At 38.5% G+C, this 26,546-nt stretch overlaps 1 protein-coding gene and 1 non-coding gene across 3 annotated transcripts in view; both read left to right on the forward strand.

Moving 5' to 3' along the window:
- Positions 1-26,546, forward strand: part of Entrep2 (endosomal transmembrane epsin interactor 2) — a 405,772-nt gene that overhangs the window by 67,022 nt on the left and 312,204 nt on the right. The gene's annotated exons all lie outside the window — the stretch shown is intronic.
- Positions 8,538-8,642, forward strand: LOC120886940 (U6 spliceosomal RNA). Its single transcript, XR_005730125.1, has one exon. It is a non-coding gene; the product is annotated as a U6 spliceosomal RNA (small nuclear RNA).

A 26,546-nucleotide genomic window follows, 5' to 3' on the forward strand; every position in this document is an offset into this window, starting at 1 on the left:
GGTTTGTAGTATCCCTTAGAATCTTTTGTTCCTTTTGTTAGGTCTCTTGTGATGCCCTCTTTTACTCCTGGCTTTAATAATTTGAACCTTTCCTATTTTCTTCCTTGGTCAGTCTAATTAAAGTTTGTCAATTTATCTCTTACATCTTTTCAAAGAAGCAATTCTGCTTTGGTTGATTTTCTCTGTGGTATTTCTATATTTCATCTACTTCTGCTACTTCTCTGATTTCTTTCTTTCCTTTGGTTTAAGTTTAGTTTTTGTTCTTTTTAGTTTACATGGTAGAAGTGTAGATGATTGATTTGAGGTTTTCTTTCTCAGTGGAGACATTTGGAGGTATAATGTGAGCAGTGTTTTTACTCAGAAGGATTAAATTCTGGTATGAAGTATTAAGCTTTGGCTTGTTGGGCCCCCCCCCTTCCAATGTGTTTTATAATTTCCCTTGTGATTTCTTTGATCTGTTACTTATTTAGAAGTGTGTTGTTTATATTCAGTTTTCCTTCTTCTTGATTTCTAAACATGTTCTTTTGCAGTCAGAGAACGTACTTTGCATTATTTGAATATTTTTAAATTTATAGTCTTAATTCCTCCCAAGTGTGGATTCTGTCCTGGAGAATGCACCATGTGCTCTTTAGAAGCATGCGGGTTTCTGTTGTTGACTTGGTTGATCTATAGGTATCTATTATGTTCACCTGGTTTTTGGTGCTCTTCAAGTATTATTTCCTTGTTGATATTCTGTCTAAATTGTTCAATCTGTTATTGAAATTAAGGTGTTGAATTTCCCTACTATTATTGTTAGATTTTCTATGCCCTTCTTGAATTTTCTATTTCTTTGCTTCATATAACTTTCAGACTCTGTTGTTAGGGACGTGTATATTTGTAGTTATTATGCCTTCTTGGTGGATTGAACTTTTAGAAATATTATATAATATGATTCTTTGTGTATAGTAGCATTTTTTTTTCCTTAAAATTCATTGGGTCTGTTATTAGTATACCTACTCCAGCTCTTTTGTTTCCTGTTTTCACCAGAATATCTTTTTCTGTCTTTTTATCTAAAGGATGTTTCTTTTGCTCCCTGCTTTTTGGGAGGAGAGTTTAATCCATTTATATAATTACTGATAATGAAGAATTTAATTCTGCCATTTTACTATTTTTTTAATACTTGTTATGTCTTTTTTATTCTCAGTTCTTCTACTACTGCCAATTTTTGGTGTTAAATAAATATTTTCTAGAGTACTGTTTTTATTACATTGTTATTACTTTTACAATATATTTTGAATTATTTACTTAGCGGTTGCTCTGGAAATCACCATTAATATCGTAATTTTTTTCAAAAAGATTCTGATGGATTTCTTTAGTTATTTCACCATTTATAAAAGCATATTTATCTGTGGTGCATGCCTGTTATGCCAGTGGCTCAGGTGGCTGAGGCAGGAGGATTGATAGTTCAAAGCCAGCCTCAGCAACTAATCGAGGCCCTAAGCAACTCAGTGAGACCATGTATCTAAATAAAATACAAAAAGGGCTGGGTATGTGGCTCAGTAGTTAAGCACCCCTGAGTCCAATCCCGGATACCAGGGGAAAAAAAGCATATTTATTTATTTGTTGGTGCTGGGAATTGAACTCAGGTGTGCTGAGCTACATCTCCAGGTCATTTTTTTTCCCTTTTAATTTTGAGGCAAGGTCTTGCTAAGTTGCTGAAGCTAGCTTAGAACTTGCCATTCTCCTGCCTTAGTGTTTGAGTCACTGGGATTACAGGCATGTGCCACCAGGTCTGCCTTTAAAAGGCATATTTAAAGTCTTTGTTTAGTAAATCTTACATCAAAGTCTCTTTAGAGGCAGTATCTTTTGATTGAGGTTTACCCTAGTTGAGTCATACCTTTTTTCTTTTTTGTCCTAGGGATGAACCCAGGGTTGCTTTAGCACTTAGCTACATCCCCAGTCATTTTTATTTATTTATTTTTTAAGACAGGGCCTCACTAAGTTGCTGAGATTGGCCTTGAACTTGTGATCCCCCTGCCTCAGCCTCCTGAATTTCTGAGGTTATAGGTTTGCACCACCACATCTCAGCCAGCCATAATTTCTTGTTTATTTGTGCTCCCCATATTTTTTGAAAACAAGATATTTTGACTATTGTCATTTAACTCTAGAAATCAGATTCTTCCCTCCCAAAGACTAGCTATTGTTGTTGCTTGTTTCAGTTATTTTGTGTTCAATAGCATTTCTGAACTAATACTGTATATATTCTATGTATATCCTTTGTTGTATATACCCACTGAAGTGTCTGCCTCCTTGGCTTAGTAGTCTGCTACTAAGACATGATGTTAGATAGAAATTTCTGTAAAAGCCTGGAATCAAACAAACGAACAAACAAAAACCCAAACACCTTCCCAGTCTTTTGAGGGGTTCTCTGTGGATGTTGGGTCCTGCCTACAATAACCACCCAAGCTGCCTACAACTTCAACGGGGTCTTTGCTTCCTGTTTGTGTACAACATCAAGGTGAGACATAAGTATGATGTTAGTGCCTCTCAGATATCTTTCCTGCACAATTAGACAGCTCTCCACGTTTGTTGACCTCCAGATTCCCAGGGATATTTATGAAGTTTTCAGTCTAGGTATTTTCATTCCCTAGTTTTTTTTTTTTTCTGTAAGTTTTTTTGGTTAGTCTGTTGCTTGCCCTCATTGTTATGTATTACCTCAGGTATAGGGAATAAACATTTACCTGGAAACATTTTTGACAAATGTTGCAGCAACAGCTTTAGTACTGAATGAGTTCCTAGTTAGATGAAATGAAATAAGCATTTTTAGCTGGTTTCCTAGGGAGCTAGCAGACAGGGAAAGAAATAATGAAATTTCCTTATGAAAGAGATCTATTGTACTTCATCTACTGTGGGTCAGGTATAGGCTATTATTTATAAGGCCACTGCTCACTTGGGAGTGGGGAATGAGGCTAGAGTAAGAAAACCTCTGCAGGGCTCACTGTTTTTATTGAGCTTCAGCCATCTTTCTTTCTTTTTTTTTAAATTTTGTGGTATTGGGGATTGAACATGAAGGATTTTATAAGTGAGCCACATCCTCAGACCTTTTTAAATTTTATTTATCTCTGAGTTTTCCAGGCTGGCTCTGAACTTGCAATCTATCTTCTTGCCTCAGCCTCCTGACTTGCTAGGATTGCACAGTGTGGCACTGGGCCTGGCTTTACCTGTCTTTCTTGAATGAGCACTTCCCATGTTGCTGTATCTTTGGTAATTTTCATAGTTCCTAGGAAGCTGATTCTAACAGATTGTGTATTTTTCTGATTGCTTTCATTGAAGGATAGAATTTGCTTTAATATATTTTATTGATATATATATATATATATATATATATATATAATTTCACTTCAATATTGTCATTGATGTTATACCTTAAGGATTTTTTTTCCATGTTTACTTATTTAATTATCTGGACATTGCTTTCAGCATTTTTAGGATTATTATACTGTTGGAAACTTTCATCAAGTCTCTTTATGTATCAATGGTTACATTTCAGAGCACTTTAAGTTTTATCTTAAATATGTCATTGTCCTGCTGGTATTGGGTGCTGTGTCATATATTTTATATTGGTTAAAACCCTGGAATTTGGGGGGAAAAAAACTCTGTCACTTTACTACACTGGGTAAAAAATGGATAATGGGTAGTATATATAGATATAACCTCACACACTAATGCTCTTGGGGAAGGGAAGCAGCAATGTGACAGATTACATCAGTATGTCCCAATATATCTCTTCTCTATATTCCAAAAAGCCCACGGTCAACTCTATCATCCCCCAACTAAAAGGCAATTTTTATAGGAGAGAAGTTAGAGTGGCAAGACCCAGTTATCTTTAGAGATTGTGTAAAAGTAAGTTAACACATAATTTGACAAAGACTGCAAAATCTTATGACCACGTCAACACCATGGGAAGCCGTTACACTGGAAAGGGACCATGTGAGTGAAGAGATCTTGGAACTTAAACTTAATTAGCATCATAGACAATCTACCTGGGGTTATTAACTTGTATTTCCTGATTTTTCCATGTTTTTTATTGGTGCATTATAATTATATATAATAGTGGGATTTGTTCTTATATATTCATACATGCATATGATGTCGAAATATAATTTCATCAGTATAATTCCCCAGTATTTTCCCCTTCATATTTCCTGAACTAATGAGGTTGAGCTCATTTTCATGTTGTCACTGAGATTTTCTTCTTTAAATTACTTATTCATATCTCTTGTCTATTCTCCCATTGTTATTTGCCTTTTTTCTATTGATTTATAGAATTTTATATAATGTAGGTGCTATAAAAATGTCACAAACATATTGTAGATTCTGCACTGTCATTTACCCACATTTATAGCTTATCATAAAGAATCTGAAATTCTATAGTTAAATCTTAAGTATTTATTTAATGATTTTTTCTTATTTAAGAAATAATTTCATATATCAATATATGGAAAGTTTAAAAAATTTTGCATAGTAATCTGTAACAGACTATATGAAGGTTACTTTTGTGTGTAGTAGGTGGTAGAGTTTGTTTCTTTTTTTAAAAATAGATTTCCAATTGTTTCAGGTTTCTGGGAATTATTTATCTATCTATTTATCTGTGGATCTGTTTCTGGGATTTGAATTTTGTATCTTTGGTTTTTGTGAATCTGATACTGGTATCATAGTGTTATAATTCTTGGTTTTTTAGCAAGTCTAAATTTCACTTAGAGCAATTTCTTTGTAGGTTTTCAATTTAAAAAATTCTATCATTCAATCTTTTCTCTTACATATGAACTTTTTAATATGTAGGTCATATTCTGTCAGAATCTCTGTTAGAATTTTGATTGGATTTGCATTTAACTTATAGATAGGTTTCAAGGGGGATATACATAATTGAAGTATTAAAGTATTAAATGTTCCCTCCACAGATATTTGTTAAAGAATACATTTTCAAAATATCCATTTGGAGGGGTGGGGGAAGAAGGAAAAGTGGTGAAGAAAGCCTTTATGGTATGCTACTGAGAGAGTAACATTCACAGTATGAGTTTATAGCAGAGAGAGAGAAAGTTTACCTAAAGAAATGATGTTTGAAAACTTCCCAAATCTGGAGAGAGATTGGATATCTACAAACACGAAGCTCTATATCCAATCAGGTTCAACCCAAGGGAGACTTCACCAAGGCACATTGTAATATGACTATTGAAAATCAAGCTGAGCATGGTGGCTTGGGTCTCTAGTCAGCTTCTTGAGAAGCTGAGACAGGAGGATCACTTCAGCCCAAAAGTTCAAGATCAGCCTGGGTTACGAGCGAGACCCCATTAAAAGCAAAACTCAGCCAACCATCTAATCAACCAATCAATGAGACAAATATGAAAACAAAAAAATTTAAAGACCAAGAAATTAATTTGATAGCAGCAAGAGAATAGAAGCTTGTCACATACAAGGGAATTGTCATAAAGCTCTCAGTAGATTTCTCAGAAACCTTGCAGGTCAGGAAAAGAGGGATGATTTATTCAAAGTGATGAAAGAAAAGGAAATGTGCCAACCAAGTATAATTTACCCATCAAAGTTGTTCTTTAGAAATAAAAGAGAATAAGAACTTTCCCAGACATTAGACCTGCCTTACAAGAAATACTAAAAGTAATTATTCAGGTTAAAACAAAAGGACACTAATTGGTAACATGAAAATAAATGAAAAGTATAAAATTCATTGGTAAAGACGTGCAAATAGTAAAATTCAAAATACTCTTAGTAAGGGCTGGGGCTGCAGCTCAGTGGTAGAGTGCTTGCCTCGCTAGCATAAGACCCTTGCTTTGATCTCCAGAACTACAAACAAAATAAAACAAAACAAGCCTCTAGGAATATAATGGTAGTGTAGAAATCACTTAACTCTAGTATCAAAGTTAATAAATAAAGATATTAAGTAAATGGATGCATAGTATTAAAAGATGTAAATTGTGACGTCAGAATCAAGTCAGTAGAAACCAAAGAGAAATAGCTATAGATATATCACAAAAAAATAAACTTTAAGTCAAAAATTGTGGAAGGATACATAAAGATCATTATTATTTCATTTTTTAGAATTTTTTTGTATTTTTTATTTGTGCACATAGTTTTACATAATGGTGGGATTTAAATTTTTTGAAAACAAAAAATTTAAAGACCAATAAATTAATCTGATAGCAGCAAGAGAATAGAAGCTTGACACATACACATAATATAACAATATAATTTGGCCAACATCATTCCCCAGTATTTCCCCTGCCTTCCCATCTCCTCCTGGTCCCATTCCTCTACTCTACTAGCTCCCTTTGATTTTCATGAGCCTTGTATTCCCTGACACCAGAAAGATCATAATATAATGAAAAAGAAGAGTTGAGGATAGAACTCAGTGGTAGAGTGTTTACCTCCCATGCACAAGGCCCTGGGTTCCTTCCCCAGCATTGCAAAAAAAAAATGCCAAGAGAATATAACAATTTTAAATATACATGCATCAACCGTCACAGAATTTAAATATATGTAGCAAATAGTAATAAATCTAAATGAAGCCCGGCGCAGTGGTGCACGCCTATAATCCCAGTGGTTCAGGAGGCTGAGACAGGAGGATTGTGAGTTCAAAGCCAGCCTCAGCAATGGCAAGGTGCCTAGCAAATCAGTGTGACCCTGTCTCTAAATAAAATACAAAATAGGACTGGGGATGTGGCTCAGTGGTTGAGTGTCCCTTAGTTCAATCCCCAGTACCCCAAAACAGAAAACAAAATAAAACAAAAAAACTAAATTAAATATAACAGTAATAATCCTCAGTATCTCATATTTGACAATGGATAGATTGTCTGGACATAGATCAATAAAGAAACAATAGACTTCAACTACATTTTAGATCAAATGAACATAACCATCATACACAAAACATTCCATCAAAAAGCAGCAGATAAAAACACTTTTATCTCAATCACACAAAACAATAGGAAAAAACCCAGCAAAACCAAGATTGGCTTTTTAAAAAGATAAACAAAATTGACAAATCATTTACTAGGGTAAGACAAAAGGAGAGAAGATTTAACTAAATAAGTGAGATATGAGAAGAACACATTATAGCTGACATCACAGAAATACCATGGACAATGAGAGACTTCTATGAACAACTGTATACCACCAAATTAGATAATCCAGAAGAAATAGATAAATTCCTAGATACACAACAACTACCAAGAATGAATCATGAAAAAGTAGAAAATATGAGCAGGTCAATAATGAGTAAGGAGATTGAATCAGTAATAAGAACTATCAAAGATAAGCCCAGGACCTGATGGCTTCATGGGTGAGTACTACCAAACATTTAAAGAAAAAAATAATATCAACTTTTCCAAACATTGAGAAAGAGGGAACAGCTTTAGACTCTAATGAGGCTAGCAATACCTGGATAGCAAAGCTAGAGAACACTACAATAAAAGAAAGTCACAGGTCAGCATCTCTTATCTATACAAATTAAAAATACCTTGGCAAAATACTGGTAAACTGATTTCAACAGAACATTAAAAGGATCATTTACCATGATTAAGTGTGATTTATCCCTGGTGTTTTGGTTTGGATCTAAAATGTCCCCCAAAAGCTTATGTGTTGAAGGCTTAGTTTCCAAGGCACTAATGTTCAGAGATGGGGACTTTGGAAGGTGATTGGATCATGAGGATCATTGGATCACCTCATCAATGGAGTAATCTGCTGCTGGGTTCATAGTTTAATGTGCTATTGGGAAGCGGGAGAATCTTATGAGGTGAGGACTACCAGGAGGAAATGGGTCCTTGTGAGTGTGCTCTTGTGACTTTCCTGTAGTTACTGAATGTCATGAGGTGAGTAGCTGGTCTGTCATGCTCTCTCCACCATGATGTTCTGCCTCACAGGCCCAGAAACAATACAGCCAAGTGACTCTGGACTAAAACCTCTGAAACTATGACCCAGATAAATCTTCACTCCTTTAAGTTTTCTCATGCATTTTGTTATAGCAATGGAAAGCTGACTAACATACCTGGAATGCAAGGATGGTTCAACAAACACAAATCAAGAAATTTGTTACATTACCTTAATACAATGAAAGACAAAAGCCATCTGATCATTTCAATATATACAGAAAAAGCATTTGACAAACTTTAGCATCCTTTCATGATTAAAAAAAAAACACTCATAAATTTAGGTATAGAGGGAATGTACCTCACTGCAATAAAGCCATATATCACTAACCTCTAGTTTCTAGCTAATAGCATACTCAACAGTAAAAAATTGAAAGTCCATTCTCACCACTATTTTTCAACATAGTACTGAAAATCCTAGCACAAGCAATTAGGCAAGGGGAAATAAAAGATTGGAAAATAAAAAGATTGGAAACGAAGAAATAGAATTGTCCCTGTTTCAGATGGCATGATCTTATACATAGAAAACCCTAAAGACAGCAATGAAAAACTATTAGATCTCATAAACAAATTCAGTAAAGTTGCAGGATACTAAATCACATACAAAAATCAGTTGTGGTGCTTGGTCAGCACATATACTAAAATTGGAACAATACAGAGAAGATATTAGCATGGCATCTGCACAAGGATAACTCACAAATTCGTAAAGCATTTCATATTTTTTATGTATACACAATGGAATATTACTCGGCATTAAAAGAAAATAAAATTATGGCATTTGCAGATAAATGGATGGAATTGGAGAATATCATGCTAAGCAAAGTAAGATAATCCCCCAAAATCAAAGGCTGAATGTTCTCTCTGTGGATGCTGATCCTTTATGGGATGGAGTATGGGAAAAATGAAGGACCTTTGATTGGGCAAAGGGGAGGGAGGTATGGTAGGGTTATGGGGGTAGGAAAGCTGGTAGAATGAAATGGACATCATTACCCTAGGTACATGTATGACTGCACATGTTGTGATTCTACATCATGTACAATCAGAGAAATGAAAAGTTGTGCTGCAGTTGTGTATAATGAATCAAAATTTATTCTGATGTCATATATATCTAATTAAAATTAATTAATTTATCAATTTAAAAAATGAGGTGTGTTTCTATGTTAGTTGATATTTTTCAAAAAAATAGAAAAAATGCTGAAATTCATATGGACTGCAAAAGATTCCAAATACCTTGAGCAAAAAGACTAAAGATGGAGCCATACTATTTCCCTGATTTCTAATTATATTATAAAGGTATAGTAATCAACAGCACGAAACTGGTATAAAAGTGCAGCTAGATCAGTGGAACAGAGTAGAAAGTCAACTAATTTCTACCAACATTGTCAGAAATACACATGGGGAAAGGAGAATTTATTCATTAAATTATGTTCTGAAAAAATATATATCCACATGCAAAAAATTTATATTTCATCTTTATCTAACACAAAAATCAACAATTAAAGATTAAAACATAAGACTTGGAGCCACAAAACTAGAAGAAAACATTGGGGAAAATCCCATGACTTTGGCCTCAGCAATGATTTTTTGAATAAGACATCAAAAGCACAGAAGCAACAAAAGCAAAAGTAAACAATTGGGACTACAATTAACTAAAAATCTTCTGAGCTAAGGAGACACGTGAGATGAAAAGGCAAACCAAGGAATGAGAGAAATATTTGCAAGCCATATATATGAACAGGAATTAATATTTAAGATACTTACAGAATTCATACTACTCAATAGCAAAATAATAATAATGACAATCATTATAATAACTTGGTAAAAAATGGGCAGAAGCCCTACATAGAGGTTTCTTCAAGGCAGACATACAGATGGCCAATAGAAAAATGAAATGTGTTCAACATCAATAATCATTAGGAAAATGCAAATCAAGACCACAATGACATCTCAACTCACACCTGACAAAAAGGCCGTTATTAAAAATGTCAAAAGATAAGAAGTGGGGCTGGGGATATAGCTCAGTGGTGCAGTAATTGCTAGCATGCACAAGACCTTGGATTCAATCCCCAGCCCTTCCCGCTCCCCACACAAAGATAAGAAAAGGGAACCCTGATACATCATTGCTGGGAGTGTAAATTTGAATAGCCACTGTGGGGCTTCCTCAGAAAGTTCAAAATAATAGAACCACGCATGAGCCAGCACTCCCACCTCTCGGTTTATATCCAAAGGAAAAAAAAAAAAACCACTATCGCAAAAGATGTATACCTCCCAGCATTAATAACAATAGCCAAAACATGGAAGCAATATAATGTTCATCAGTAGACAAAGAAAATATTTATGTATGATTCAGCCTTAGAGGAAACATTCCTACAGTTTACAAAAACCATTGATGAACCTGAAGATCATTATGGTAAGTGAAAAAAGTCAGGCACAGAAAGACAAATACTGTATGATCATACCTATATGTGAAAACTAAAAACCTGGGGCTAATAGAAACATAGTAGAATGGTGGTCAGGGGGAGAGGGATATGGGGTGATCTTAGATATTGGTCAGAGGGTACAAACTTTCATATATAAGATGAATAAGTACTAAGGATATAATGTACAGTTTTGTAGCTATAAATAAAGATGATAATAATAATAATGTATTATATACTTGTTCAGAGAGTAAATCTTATTTATCTGCACCACATTAAATAAAGATTAATATGTGAAGTGATGGATATGTTAATTAGCTTGATTGCAATAATCATTTCATAAAGTTTAATATATATGTATATCAAAACATTACATTATACACCTTAATGTATACAATTTTCATTTTTCAATTTTACCTCAATAAAGGTAAGAGAAAAAGAAAACAGTTTTTAAAATGTTTTGGTACAGTTTTCTAATTATATCTATGTGTTTTAATTGTAGGTACCTGGTCGTGTTTACTGCTAATTCTAGAAATTGCTTTTCATTATTTTGATATATCAGAAAGATAAACACTTTAGTAAGATTTTTTTTCCCCCTAATTCATAGTTAGATCCTAGAATCTTGGCAGCCTTCCTTCCCAGTTCCCATAATCCTCATGGGTTCTCTCTGGGTTCCTAGAGTTCCATAAAACACAATTTGACATCTGATGTAGAAATAGTAGTTTTTTTTTTTTTACAGAGGACTTTCTAGTGTCTTGCTCTTTGTTATGTGGAAACAGTAGAATAATAATTGAACCAAAGAACCTATGTTAGACCAAGATGTTCCCCACCATACAGATTATACTTAATATTGGTGGATCCCTAACGTATTTCTATGGTTTGGATATGGTTTGTCTCCCACAGTTTCATGATCTGGAAGCTTGGTCCTTAGTTTGGTGGTGTTAAGATGGTAGAACTTTTAAGAGATGTGGTCTAGTGGAAGGTGATTAAGTCACGGGCTCCATCCTCATAAATGAATTAATGCTGGTCTGATGGAGTGGGTTGGATCTTAAAGGAATGAACTAGTTCTTGCAAGAGTGAACTGTTATCAAACAAGGCTACCCCCCTGTTTGCCCCTTCTGTTTTGTGATGATGCTTTTCTGCTTCTCTGCTATTTGCAGAGCAGCCAGGAAACCCTCATCAGGACATTGGTGCCTTGCTACTTGGACCCTCCAGTCATCAAAATCATAAGCAAAATAAACCTCTTTGCTTCTATAGTTTATCCAGCCCCAGGCATTTTGCTATAGTAGCATAAACATATACACAATATTATTATCATTAGTAAGACACATATACTGACATTTTTCTCATGTTTCTGTTAATCTTTCCAGTGGATTTTCCACCTTTGCATTATTTCACCCATTTTACGGGTGACTGAACTGAGTGCTTGAGAAATTAAATTAATTGTATGCAGTAAATGTCTAGCCTGCTTGAGATTATTTCTCTGCTTGAGATTTTTAGATATCCCTGTCCACCCAGAAATCCATAAGCTGAAAAAAAAATCTCAATTCAATAGTAAAATTCTAAGTAGTATATCAGATAACTCAGGTACATTAGCAGGTATATCCTTGATAGAGGATTATAAAACTTTTGAGTTGAAATTCTGAGTTTATGAGAAACCAGCAGAGTAGCACAAGAAAAGGTGTCAATGATTTAGAGTCCCCCCCCCCCAGTTGAAGGAGAGTATGTTGAGTGTGCAGAAGAAAACTCTAACTTACCCTTAATGAATGACCTGAGGTGGCAGAGCATGACCAAATTTGAAAATTGCTTTCCAGTTGTTCATCTAAGTCAGAAAATTCAAAAAGTTTTCCATCCTAGCTATTCATATGAAATGTAAAATATCCATGTTTTCCTTTAACTTCTAATAATAATTTAAGAATATTTAGGAGACTATGAAGGAAAATACGGAGATTTGGTTATTTAGTGCAAGGAGATAGCTAGTGTGGGAAGCTTTTTGTCATTTGCTTTGCTCTTCTCTGAAATCAAGGGGTCTGGGATACAAAAACTGGGGGAATATGCGGTTCACAAGATCAGAACTTTAAATTCCAGGGAGAAAAAGAATTGATTTGCTCTTAAAAATGCAGCTTCATCAGATTCAACAGGACCAAATGTGTTTACTGAATAAGAAGAATATGTAGCTCTTGATTATTTTCTAGTGTTCACCTGCTTTGAACCAAATGGAATCACTGAGTTTTAAGTATTCCAGAGGTATCTAGAGAAAGCCAAGTTAACTACTTTTAGGAGAATTAGAATATTTTGATGAGCACATCATGCTTTTACATTTTTGAGATTTGGGAGTAAAGCCTCAGAATGTGCCCGAAGTCTGAGCCGTCTACTCCCTAGGCAGGGCCTGGCTGGAAGAACTCTGCCTCCCCAGCCTCCAGTTGTGGAACTAAGAGGAACAAAGGAACAAAGCCAAGAACTCACAAATGTGGGCTTGGCTTTGTGGGCAGTGTCAGGGCAGCAGCCAAGAGTGTAGTAAGGAAGTTCTCTTTCATAGACTGCAAACACTGCTGGACAGCCACCATTGAGCATGGGTTAGCCAGCCCCATATATTTTATTCTTTATGTAAAATAACGTTTTCATTAGCTGGATCAGTTTAGATATCAGCAATCGGCAAAAATCAATTAGAATACTTTTTAAATTTTTCTTGTATCTTAATAAATTATGTACACACCAAAACAAAGAAATAATCTAACTTAAGGCAGCTCTTGTATATGGAAATCCATCATGTTGCTGACTATTGATAGAATTCACCTCCCACATGTGTCTTTTCTACACACATGGATAAGGTCTCACTGAAACTCGTATTCTTGATAATTCATAGCCCCATGAGCGATGCCCATGTATTTCTTTCTGATATTCCTCAAAACACCCAGTCAATATACTATCATCTTTATGGTTTGCATGTGAGGTGTCCCCCAAAAGCTCATGTATGAGACAGTGTAAGAAGGTTTAGGGGAGAAATGATTTAGTTATAACAATCTTAACCCAATTAATGAATTAATCCCCTGATGAGATTAACTGTGTGGTAACTGAAGGCGGGCAGGGTGTGGCTGGAGGAGGTGGGCATTGGGCTCCTACCTTTGGAGTATATATTTCTTATCTGGTGAATGGAGTCTCTCTCTGCTTCTTGATCGTCATGAGAGCCACTTCCCTCTGCCAGTCTCCCACCCCCATGTTCTGCCTCACCTCAAGGCCTGAGTAATGGAGCCTGCTATTTATGGATTGAGACATCTGAAATTGCTAGCCCCCAGATAAACTTTTCCTCCTCTACAATTGTTCTTGTCAGGTCTTTTAGTTACAGCAGCCAAAAGCTGACTTAACCTAGCTCCACTTCAGATTCCTATGGGGTCAAGCAGAAGAGGAAGGGGCAATCTAAGAGTAATCAGTGCTTCATTTGATACTGCTGGTCCTTCAGGACTTCTGACCATTTGTCAGAAACCAGATATTCTTTCATTTTTAATTTTTCTTTATGAGGTGAAATTCACAAAACATAAAGTTAGCCATTTTAAAGAGATGGATTCATTAGCATTCGGTACCACCCTGTTGAGCAACTACCACCTTTTTCTAGGTCCAAAATATTCATCATCCCAAAAGAAACCCCATACTTATTGAACAGCTTCTCCCCATTTCCTTCTTTCCTGGGCCTTCCTTGGAAACCACCAGTCTGCATTCTGTCCCTATGTATTTACCTATTCTGGATATTTCATAGGAATTATACAATGCATGGGTCTTCACTTCTCCTTTATTTTATGTAGGAAATACAACTCTTGGATGATAGTTTTTTTTTTCTTCTTCTTCAGCACTTAAACAATGTCATCTCACTGCTTTCTAGCTAGAAGGTGGCTGATGAAAAGTCATCTGTTAATTTTATTGTGTATCTCTAGTTCATGACGAGATGCTTTTCTCGATGCTTCCAATATCCTCTCCTTATCCTTAGCTTTTGACAGTTTGATTATGTGTCTTCATTTGGATCTCTTTGCTTTTATCTTTCTTGGAGTAGACTAGGGTTCTTTATCAAATTTGGAAAACATGGGCCTTTATTTCTTCAAATGTTCTTTGTGCCTCTTTCTCACCTCTCCTTCTGAGATTCCCATCAGGCTCTTGGTGTTGGTGTTCTTGAGGATGTCTCTTAGGTCTCTTAATCTCTGTCCATTTTTCTTCATTCTTGTTCCTCCTTCTTCAGAAACTAGATAATTTCTGTTGCACTATTTTTAGGTTCACTGGTTCTTTCTTCTGCTGACTGAAATGTGTTGCTGAAATTCTGAGTTTAAATTTTTGTATTGTACTTTTTTTATTGTACATCAAAATTTGCTTCCTTTTTATAATTTGAACCAAATTATTGCTCGTTGCTATTTGTTCATCCATTATTATCCTGATTTTCTTTAGCTCCTTGTCCTTACTTTCCTTTAAGTCTTTTAGCCTATTTAAGAAAGTTAAAGTCTTTGTTTAGTAAGTCCAATGTCTGCATTTCTTCAGGGATAATTTGTTTCTTTACATGTTTAACTACTTTTTGTTGAAAACTGGACGTTTTGAAAACAAGATTAAGTCTAGAGTTTAGATTCTTTCCTCTCCTCAGCTAGTATTTTCATAGAGATTTCTTTGAACACCAAGAACCAAATTTGAAAGTCAGATATTCTACTAATCTTTGCAGAATGGCTCTGTGTCTACACCTAGCCAGGATGATTAACTCTGCCTTTGCTTCCTGTTCATACTAAGCCTCCGACATCCAGATGTGAAAGATGTCTCCTCAGGTCTCATCTAAGATGGGTCTTGCTGTAGGCATGCATGTGGTTTTCTAAACTCCCTAGTATATCTAAGTGCTTTTGAAGTCCTGACTTTCCCAGAGCAATCTCTCTCCCCAACCCTTCCTTTCAGGGCTTTGATGATCTACCACTTTTTCTTTTGTAGTGGGGATCCCAGCTGGCTGTGGACTCTTGTTTTGCCTTACAATGTTTTCCCCATATAACTGCTGCTTTTCCACCCTGAGTGAATTCTGAATTTTGCAAAACAGAGGAGCTCTTTGGGTCAGTCCCTCAGCAGCCTCCAGGCAGGTTTGAAGAGATAAGCACAGTTATTAGTGAATAAGATCTCTTCTGCTCCCTCTGGAACCAGGGACCAAGTCCTTCAACACAGTTCCTCTGTAGAGCTGGAGAAAAAGGAGGATGGGGGGCACCTAAGACATGCTGCAGAGGACTGGGCTGCAGCTCAGGGGGAGGGTGTTTGCCTAACATTCTCAAGGCTCCAGGTCCATCCCCAGCATTGGGGGAGGAGGGGAAAGAATGGCTACAGAGCTTTCCTTCTTTTTTATGTTCCTTTTCCTCGATTTAGCATTTGCTTGTTGACTGTGGTCCTTTTATTGTTTTCCTGAATTGTGACAAAGTTGATTCTGACAGTTTGTACTTGAGTTTTGATGTTTCTATGGAGAGTAAGGACTTTGGAGATGCCTACTCTGTCTTTTTGCTGATGTTTCAGTCCAGAAGCCAAAAATGTTTAAATGTTTGACTTGTGGGTGAGGCTGAGGATTACAGCTTTCAGGTCTTAAACAGCCTGAGTGCTCAATAAAACCCAATAAGCAACAGAACGATAAAAATTCTAATTTATACCTTGTTAATGTTTTTCTCTCTGGAATAGCCTGTAGTTTATATTGCATATTTAGATATAATGATACGTTCTTTTAAAAGGCTTTTCCCCCTCTACATTATAGGCAATAGTCACTTTATTATTTCATATTTCATTTAGTAAACAATTTTATTCAGCAAGTGAGCTCTATGAATTAAGGTAGGGCAGGCCCTCGGGAAGCAGGGTGTTTATGAATTAATGAAACAGCATCTTAGGTGCCTGTTGCTTTTAGCATGGCAGCTTAGACATTTATTTCTTTGTATTCACGATAAGCTTCTTTCTTAGCAAAAGACAAGCAGGTGAAAAGTGTGACTGTGAAGGAACATATATTGGACTTGGTGTAAGTGATTACAGATGGCCTCTCAGTTATAGCAGTTTGCTTTAGTGATTTTTGAGTTTAGGATGATGGAAAAGGGTTAGTTGTTCAGTGGGAGCTGTACTTTCCATTTTGGTCTTTTGCCGGCAGTGGCAGCAAGCCGCAGCTCCCACTCAGCCATGGGGTCATGGGAGGAAGCAATCCAGACTTCACAGTGTGTTATATTGTTAAGCTCTGCTGTGTGTTAGGTTAGGTGCTTTACATGCAGTTTCTGGTAGTTTAGGTGTACTATGTGCATGTTTCAGATGGGGATGGTTATATCTGGACATAATGACATCATAAGTTGAGGCACATCTGCATTTTCTGCTGATAGTGTCTGTGTTTGTTATATGTTTATACTGTGGACAGTTTATGATCTGGTGCTTAAAAGGAACAGTTTAACCTTCTTGTGATTCTGCTCCTGTGCCCTGTCCTGGACCTCCTGAACCTGCAGAGGAGTGAGTGGTGTAACTTATTCTATTAGGATGGTAGAGAGCCTCTGAGCAATCTTGGCTGCTCATGGAAAGATCTTGAAAAGGGCTCCAAATCCACTTTTTTTTTTTTTTGTACCAGGGATTGAACTCAGGAACATTCTACCACTGAGCCACATTCCCAGCCCTATTTTGTATTTTATTTAGAGATAAGGTCTCATTGAGTTGCTTTGCGCCTCACTGTTGCTGAGGCTGGCTTTGAACTCGAGAACCTCCTGCCTCAGCCTCCCAAGCCACTGCAAGATCACAAGCGTGTGCCACAGCTCCTGGTACAAATCCACTTTTAATCCATGCTGAGGCGTCCAGGTGGGTGTCATGGATAGGGAAGTCATCAGGTATCTTTCTATTTTAATTGAACATTCTTATTACTAAGTGTGAAGTTCAGTTTTTCTAGTTCTTGAAGGAACTTATTTGCTTTCAACTTGTAACAAGTTAAAATGTAAAAAAAAAAAAAATCTTCAAACAGATTTTTGTTGCTTCTGAGCTTTCACATCCTAGGAAAGCCCTGGCCACTTCCCAGGTTGTCCGTGACCACCTGTGTGTGCAGTGTGTTCTGTAGGAGCTCTGAGACTGTGGAGAGGAACGCAGCAGTGAGATGACCAGAACACAAAAACTTTTATATGGGAATAAAACAGATTTTCAAACATAGATTTTATGTTGATTTTAAAACAGCTAGGATTTAAAATGTAGACATATCTATAGTTTTTGATAAATTGGTAAAATGACTTTTTCTGTGGGACTGGGGATCAAACTCAGTGCCTCACACATGCTAGGCAAGATTCCCAGCCCAATAAAACACTATTTTGTATCTATTTTACAGCACCTAAAATTTAGAATACAGAATAACTTTCTGTATATTAAAACAATTTATTATTTTAAAATATAATGATTAGAAATCTCAGCAAGCTATGTTGTAGATATCAACAAATGAATTCCCAAGTATATATGAAAAAGCAAAAGACCAGAATATTTGACACAGTAATGAAGAGGAACAGTCTAGTCAGGGCAGACATTCCCAGGCTTCAAGGCTTCCTTAACCTGGAGTTATCAAGACAGTGTGGCATGGGTGACACAGGAGACAGATTGATCAGTGAAATGGGATGGAGTCCAGAGATAGGCCCACTCAGTACCATCAACTGATCTCTAATAATGGAGCAAAGGCAATTCAGTATGTTATCCATTAAATGATGATGAATGGACATTCACATGCAAGCTTAACAAAAGTAAGCTAAAAAAGGATCATACAGCTAAATATAAAACCTGACAGAATTCCTTGTAGTTAATATAGGAGAAAATCTAGATACCTCCACAATGGCTTTTAGATATTATATCAAAAGGGTGATATGTGAGGAAAAACAATTGATAAGTTGAACTTTTCTAAAATTAAAAGTTGTACTTTGTAAGATGCTACAAGCCACAGCTTAGGAGAGAATAATTATTGAAAGCATATTTGATTAAATGTTATTATCCAAAATATACAAAGAACTCTTAAACTTCAATAATAAGAAAACAACAGTCCACTAAAAATTGGACAGATGACCTAAGCAGACATCTCACCAAAGAAGATATGGTAAAAAAGCATATAAAAGGGGCTGGGGATGTGGCTCAAGCAGTAACCTGCTTGCCTGGCATGTGCGGGGCGCTGGGTTTGATCCTCAGCACCACATAAAATAAAATAAAGATGTTGTGTCCACCGAAAACTGAAAAATAAATATTAAAAAATTCTCTCTCTCTCTCTCTCTTCTCTCTCTTTTAAAAAAAAGCATATAAAAGATGTTTCACATCATATGTCTTTAGGGAATTGCAAATGAAAACAAAAGTTACCACTATACTGATAGAAAGACTGTCCAAAGCCCGGACCCTGACGACACCAAATGCTAAGCAAAAGGAATTGTCAGTCATTAATTGTGTGAATGCCAAATGGTATAGTAATTTTGGAAAATGGCTTGGCAGTGTCTTGCAAATCTAAATATACTCTTAGCATATGTGCTAGTCAACTTTCCATTGCTATGACAAAATCCTTGAGATAAAACGATTTTAAGGAGGAAAGTATTGATTTGGCTCACATTTCAGACATTTTAGTCCACAGTCACTTGACCCTGTTGCTTTGGACTTAAGGCAGCACAGAACATCATAGCAGGGACCATACTGTGGAAGAAACCTGTTCACTTCATGGCAGCCAGGAAGCACAGAGAAAGAGAAAAGGCTGGGGTCTCCATATTCCCTTTAAGGGATGCCCCTGTGACCTGACTCCCTTTAACTAAAGCTCCATTACCTTCCAGTAGCACCACAGACTGGCATCCAAGCCTTTAGCATCTTGGCCTTTGGGGGACATTTCAGATTCAGACCATAACACCATATGATCCAGCAATTACAGTGCTTGGTATTTACTCAAATGAACTGAAAACTATGTCCATATGAAAGTCTGCACATGTATGTTTATAGCAGCTTGATTCATAATTGCCCAAATGTGGAAGCAGTGAAGATGTCCTTCTGTAGGTGAGTGGGTAAATAAACCATGGTACATCTAGACAGTGGGCTGTTATTCCTTGCTGAAAAGAAGCTATTATCTCTAAAACGACTCAGAATTTAAATGCATATTACTGAGTGAAAGAAGCCCCGTATAAAGGCTATGTACTGTATTTTCCCCAAGATGTGGCATTCCCCAAACAAAACAAAGTGATTGAAAGAATAAAAGGATCAGTGATAGTCAGGAGTTAAGACGGGTGGTGGGGGGGTGAGCTGGCAAAACACAGGATTTTCAGCATGGTGGGACTATTCTCATGATTCTGTGACGGTGGACGCAGGTCATTATACATTTGTGCAGAGGCATGGAAGGTATGGTATGGTCCTGAGAGTTGACCCCAGTGTCACCTATGGACTTGGGTGCTAAGGCTCTGTCAGTGCAAGTCCATTGATTATAACAGACCGATTATGTGTGGGGGGAGGAGGGTACCTGGCAACTCTGTACTGTTTGCTCTATTGCGCTGTGAACAAAATTGCTTTAGGCAATAAAGTCTATTAATTAAATAAATTTAAAAAAATGTAATGTTCAGCAGTGTGTCAGAGTAGAAGGCAAGATTGGCTTATTCATCAAATCAGAGAACCATAATGGCCCTAACAAGGAAAATGTTGTCTAGGATTAAGTTACATGATTTATAAAGGAAGATTAAGGTACTGCTCTTTTATTTATGGGCCTTATTCTTGCCTTTGGCCCCTAGAGTGTGCTTAACCAGGATATGTGAAGCATATAATTTAATATTTTCCATCTTTATGCCTTATAAATGTTTCCTTCAGAATTTTCATTAGATTACATAAGTAGGTATTATGGAGTTGCAGAGTTTATTCACACTAAGCTCAGATGTGGAAGGAACATATGGCCTCTTAATTTTTTTTTTTTTTGTATAACTGGTCTGTCTTTTGCATGAATCTGGCATCCGCTTTGACTCTGTGAGTGTAAAGGAGTTTTACTTCTGTTTAATTCTAGCAGATTTCTTGGAGCCTTCCTACTCAGTGTGGTCCACAGACTGGGGGATCTATGGGGATCTCCTGAGGGTCTCCTGCCCCACCCAGACATGCTGAACCTCCAGAGAATGTGTACGTACAAGTCAGTTTGAATAGCATCCCTGTGCATTCTGCAGAGTTACTTTGATGGCTCGGCCTTCCCTGGGCCTCCCGCCTGCCCTCGGGCTCCTCTCCAGAACGGTGTTAGGTTGTGGGGACAGTGCGGCTCTCTGATCTGACTGGAGGTGAGAAGCAGGGATTTGGGACACAGCGTGGTGGGTGCCTTGGACCCTCAATGCAGCCTCCCTTTTCCACCTGCTTTGCCTCCGTCCTGTGCCCGAGTCTGAAGCTGAATTCTGGGCTGGGGCAGTGTGACTCTGGTTCTTGTGCCCGAGCAGCCTCGGGCCTTCCTAGCTGATTCAGTTCCCCTTGGCTCTCAGCAGGAACACTTAGTGTTTGGGGTGTTCCCCATCCGTGTCTTGGGGCCCGCTCACCTTCTTGTCACAGGGCCCACTGTCTCCTTTCCAAGCTGCCCAACTTCCACCTTCCTGCTGGGACTGTGGGCTTTTCTGGATCCCATTCACCCCTCAGGGAGTCAGAGAGGCTTGGGGAATGGAGCATTCAGTGCCTGTTTATGACCCCCACGTGCCCAGTTCAGGTTGGTGTGGCTCCCCCCAGCGCCCTTCCTGAACATCCCTCCCCTCTGTCAGGGTATAGGCGATGGGGTCACATGCTGGCTCCCTGCATCCCCACTAACCCTCTGAATTTCCCCTTCCTTCCACTGTGTCACTTCTCTCTGCGTCACATCCTCCTCTGCTCATACACCTTTAAGCCTGTGGCCTCCCTGTCCTGGCCAAGGTACTGTCCACTCTGGCATCCGGGAATGCTACATGTGGCCATGCAAATAGATCTCCTGCATTCCATGACTGTAACAAATATCCGAGATAATCAGCTTATAAAGAAAGAAGGTTTATTTTGGCTCATGGTTTTGGAGGTTTTGGTTCATGACTGATGAGGTCATCACTTGGAGCCTGTGGCGGTGCATCGTGGTAGAAGTGCATGGTGGAGCAAACTGTTCACCTCCTGGCTGGGAGAAGAAGAGAGACAAAGGACAGGCAGGGTGCTGATGTTCCCTGCAAGGGCCTCCCCGCAGCACCTGACTGGGGGTCTCTCACCAGGCCCTACGTCACCACCTACCTCCCAGTCACTCCAAGCTGGGTACCAGGCAGTCAGCACAAGGGCCTTTAGGAGACACTTCAGACCCTATAGCAGCTCTTTTAGGACGGGACACATAGTTGGTTCTTGCTGTATGTTTGTGTTTGCTTCTTATTGTAGCTAACATTCTTGCCTCATTTGTCTGGCTATTTTCTTTGGATGAACCCCCCCTTAAAGTGATCTTTAGTTTCAAAAGGAATATTAAAAGTCTTTGAGCCTAAGATATATTCAAACCTGCTATTAAAAGAATACTAGTAACTTGAATCGAGAAGAATACAACCACAATATGAAACTTTAAAATAATTACAGAAGAAAATAGAATTAGAATTAACAGGTTTATGTTATATAGGACTTTTATTAAAAAGTCATACCAGTGTAATCCAAACCCTCAAATGAAAATTCTTTAATTAAGTAAACTGAGAAATTCAATTGTAAGGTTAGTATGTCTTGATGCAGAGGCTCCAATGATGCCCACAAACCCAGTTTCTTTCCTTTCTTCCTCTTTCTGTTTCCCATTGTCTAGTGGCAGGCTCATCTTCAGTGCCACAAGACAGCTGCTGCAGTACCAGACCTCACATTTTCTCTCTCAGCTTCAGCTCAGTGGGAGGAATAACTGTGTCTTTTGCAGAGTTCCTAATAAATATCTTACTACCTTTCATTTGTGGCCAGTACAATAGAGCAGCTTTTTCTAGATCTCAGTGGGGGTGCCGTTAAAGATATATGTGTTAGGGGTGTGAAGATATGAAGAGGTGCCCTTTCCCCCAAGCTATTCTGTCCTTTGACTATTGAATAATTAAAATGTGGCTGGAGCTAATTGAAAACTTTCATTGGATTTCAAAGACTGGGTATGCCTAAAAATATGTATAATATCTCATTAAAGATATTTTATGTTGTTACATGTTGAAATATGATTTGTGATACGTTGTGTTGGAGAAAATATATTATTCAGTCAGGCATGGTAATACATGCCTGTAAATTTGTGATGTGGGAGGATGAGGCAGCAGGATTGCAAGTTTGAGGGTAGTCTCAGTAATTTAGTGAGGCCCTGTCTCAAAATAAAAAGGTTTGGGGGTAAAGCTCAGTGGTAGAGCACCCCTGCATTCAATCCTCAGTACCATACACACAAAAAATTATTTTTTTTTAACGTGGCTACTAGGAAATGTTAAAGTACAGCCAAGGCTTGAATTGTTTCTGTTGGATAATGCTGTCTAGAGAGAAGCAGAATGTGTTTTGCAGAAAGAGAGTGATTTTCCAGTGTGGCCCACCCAGACTTTCTTCGCTGTGTGTCCCTAGGAGTGCCCATGAACACATCACATATACCCACCTCCTTCTCCATGGGGTGCAGCCTTCAGTCTCTCCAACTCGCATTCCCCAGGACCTTCCCCAGCCATGTCTGGGATGGTCAGGGTGCCTCTGCCAAGATTGTAGCTCTTTCTCAGCCACATCCTGTGGGCGCAGGGCCTGGGGAGTGGTAGGTGTTGGGACAATCATAGGCCATTGTTGGCCAGGCTTGGTATTTCTCTGGTTCTAAAATTCCCTGAAAAATTTCATGGGCTTTTAGTGTATATCCATCCTCCAAGCACTAAGGGCTAATAACCAGAGCCAGAATCTTGATTTCTTTGTCTCCTAGCAACAGATTCACTCCTTAGTCCTTATTTTTTTTGAACTTTTTGTTGAAGTCTAAAAGATATGCAGGGAACTGCACAAATTGTTGAGTGCACAGCTCGATATGTTTTGTATGAGAGGGGGGAGTGCATGAAACGCAGGGCCTTGTGCATGCTAGGCAAGCACTCTACCATTGAGATGCACTCCCAGCCCTCCATATGTTTTTAACCAAGTGAATCTCTCTCTGTAACCAGCACCCAAATCCCATGAGCCCCTTTCATGGCTTCTAATCATTAGCCCCCTCCAAGGTAAATTCTTATTCTGAATTTTAGCATGGCGTATTGATTTTGTCTTTCAATTTTATGTCATTGGCATTATCCGGTATATATTATTTAGTGTTTGATTTATTAGACTCGGTGGTGCGTATGTGAAGTGACACCTGTACTCTTGAGTGTACTTGTGATTCATTCATGTTCCTTGCTGTGGAGTGCTCCTTTGGGTTAAGAACCCACATTCATTTTTCACGTCTGCTCTTGATGGGCACTTGAGTAGTTTCCAGTTGATGCTCTTAGGCTCAGTGCTGCTAGGTACATTTTTAAACAAGGCTTTTGGGAAACCTGTGCACCCATGTGGATGGATATGATATGCACAATATGCACATAAGCCAATGCTAAGACACCAGGTTTTTGCAAAAAGAAAGAGTTACATATTGAAGGCCTTGCCACAAGAATTCAGGAAGTGTGCTCAAATTTGCCTCCTCAGTTGGCTGTTAGGAATTTCAGCAGTCCAGGGTAAGGGGAAATAAGGCAAAGGGTGGCAACTAGGAGTCTTGGTAGAATAGTCTACAACTGCTACTCCAGTCTGGTTGTAGACAATTCTTGTCTGTCCTGCAACTGTTGATACCCCCTGGCTTCTAATGTAGGTCCATGAGGCCCTGTTCTCCTTCTTCAGTTTCCACTTGTTGGAGACTTTGGTTTCATCCACATCTCCAGATCATTTTATTTCAGGTCCTAGAGTTCTGTGCCTCATCCAGAAGAACAGTTTGAACAGCTTTTAGGAGCAGGGAGTTGCCATTTTATGGGTGGGTTTCAGGTATGTACCTGGGAGTGGAATTGCTGGATGTGGGGTGCACAAATGTTCCATCATGGTTACTGCCTGACAGTGTGCTAGAGCGGTATACCACTGGCCCCTGCTTCCTGCGGTGTGTCGGTGTGTGCGGGTTCGGAGCTCTGCTTGCTCTTCCCTGGCACTGGGCCTTCCTCAGCCCTCACCTTGGTAGTTTACCATGGCTTCTGCGTCGGGGAAGTTTGAGATACAGTTTGAGACACTCACAAACTGAGGGGGCATTTCTGCTGCCTTTCTGCAGTCAAGGTAAATGTCTCTGTGCAGGCAGGGGCTTTGGGCATCACATTCCTCCTTGTGGTGTAAACTCTGGATTCTCGTTTCCTGCCTGTTTGTATTAAGAAACTGGATTGTCCAGTCTTATAAGATTTTTGGGTTCTGAAGCATGTTGGACTGTTTCAGGCTGTGGGGCTGAAGGGGCCTCTCTTAACAAAGCCCTCTTCCTTCTTCTTGTTCTTATGGTTCACATTCATCTGCAGACTCTTTGGGGGTCACCAAATATAACCCACGTAGTCCCACAAGCAGAATTTATTCTGCCCTGTATGTTAACGCTGCAGTCTCCCTGAGCTCCTGGGTGAGTCCCAGGTAAAACAAGGGATGGGGCAATTGCAGGTGTGTGTCAACTCCCCAGCTCAGGCAGGGGTTCTTCCTACCCTTCATCCATGCTCACCCTGCTGGGGCTAGGGAACAGGAACCAGGTCCTGCCCCACCATTTGCTAGAGCACTGCCACTGGATGGATGGCTGTCTGTCTGTCCTGATATCCCTCTGCTTGAAGTGGGAGTCCAGAGTCCTGTTGATCAAGTTTGGGCCACAGGCCAGTGGCCTGGCTGCTGGGGGTGGTAGAGAATGATGCAACGGGCCTCAGGAGCTGGGTATGCAGGGCACCCAGACCTCAGTGAGCAGGGGGGAATGTAGCAACCAGGAGAAGAGCAAGAGTGTATCACTAATGGCCAAATCTAGGGAAATAAAGAAAGGCATGTGGCATGGCAGAAGATACAAAGATATAACAGATGTCCCTGTAGCTAATAGTGTAAACTCCCTGATTACATTAGATTTGGACAGAGAATAAAATTTAGCCATGACCTTTTAAAAAGCAACATGGGTAAAACAAACGGACCAAAAAAGGTTAAAAATAATGAGCAAAGCAACATAAGACAAGTACAAATGAAGAGAAGCAATATTAAATCAAGGCATATGGCACTAGAGAGAACAAGGCTATTTTATGCAACAAAAGGCAAATTCTTCAATGAAGATAAAATTGATTCTTTATAAAAATATACCACTTCAAGACACATAAAATAGAAGTATTAAAAATACAGTGAGAAATCGACCAAGTCGCAGTTGTCTAAAAATTGCTAATTTCTTAGCTAACATAAAGATTTGAAATAAAATGAATAATTATAGGAATAATATGAAATGACTTAATAACATAAAAGGACTTTGTTTTTTTAAAAAAAACAACAACTGGGGATTGAATCCAGGGCCTTGCACATGCTAGGCAAGTGCCCTTCCACTACGTTACACCCCAGCCCTCTTTTCATTTTATTTTGAGGGTCTTGCTATGTTGCCGAGGCTGGCCTCAAATTTAAGATCTTCCTGCCTCAGCCTCCCCAGCATACAAAGAGGCCCAGCTAATAAAAGAATTGTTTAATAGCAAACTTAATATTCTACCCTACCAACCAAATGTTCCCATTGGTTTTAAGCATTGAAAGTATTGATGAACGATTTAAAAATGACTATATGCTAGGTCTCAAGGAAATCATCAGCTTATTCCAAAATGTAGAAAATTTATACCTATGAACACTACCATAGTGTAAAGCACACATTGCTGGTGAAGACAGGGAGAAATAGGAAGCTCTCCACGCACTACCCTTGCCTGAATGTGTTCTCTGGGAGCAGCGGCAGTGTTTGAACTATTTATGGTTAGGTCACAACACCCAGCACAGGAACTGGCTTGTCACAGATGATATTTATTCTGAATGAATTTCACCGAATGCTGGCAAATCCTGGAGGGTCACTGGCTGTTAGATTCCAGAGCTTTAAAAGTATGCCTGCTTGCCAGGCACTGTGGTGCAGCCTGCAATCCTAGCTACTTAGGAGGCCGAGGCAGGAGGATTGCTAGTTTGACACCAATCTGGGCAACTTAGAGAGACTCTGTCTCAAAGTGGAAAACGAAAAGGGACTGGGGATGTAGTCCAGTGGTAGAACACTTGCCTAGCCTGCAAGACACCTTTGGTTCCATTCCTAGTAATG

Source organism: Ictidomys tridecemlineatus, chromosome 5 (genome assembly GCF_052094955.1).
Source record: "Ictidomys tridecemlineatus isolate mIctTri1 chromosome 5, mIctTri1.hap1, whole genome shotgun sequence".
NCBI classification, from domain to species: Eukaryota; Metazoa; Chordata; class Mammalia; order Rodentia; family Sciuridae; genus Ictidomys; species Ictidomys tridecemlineatus.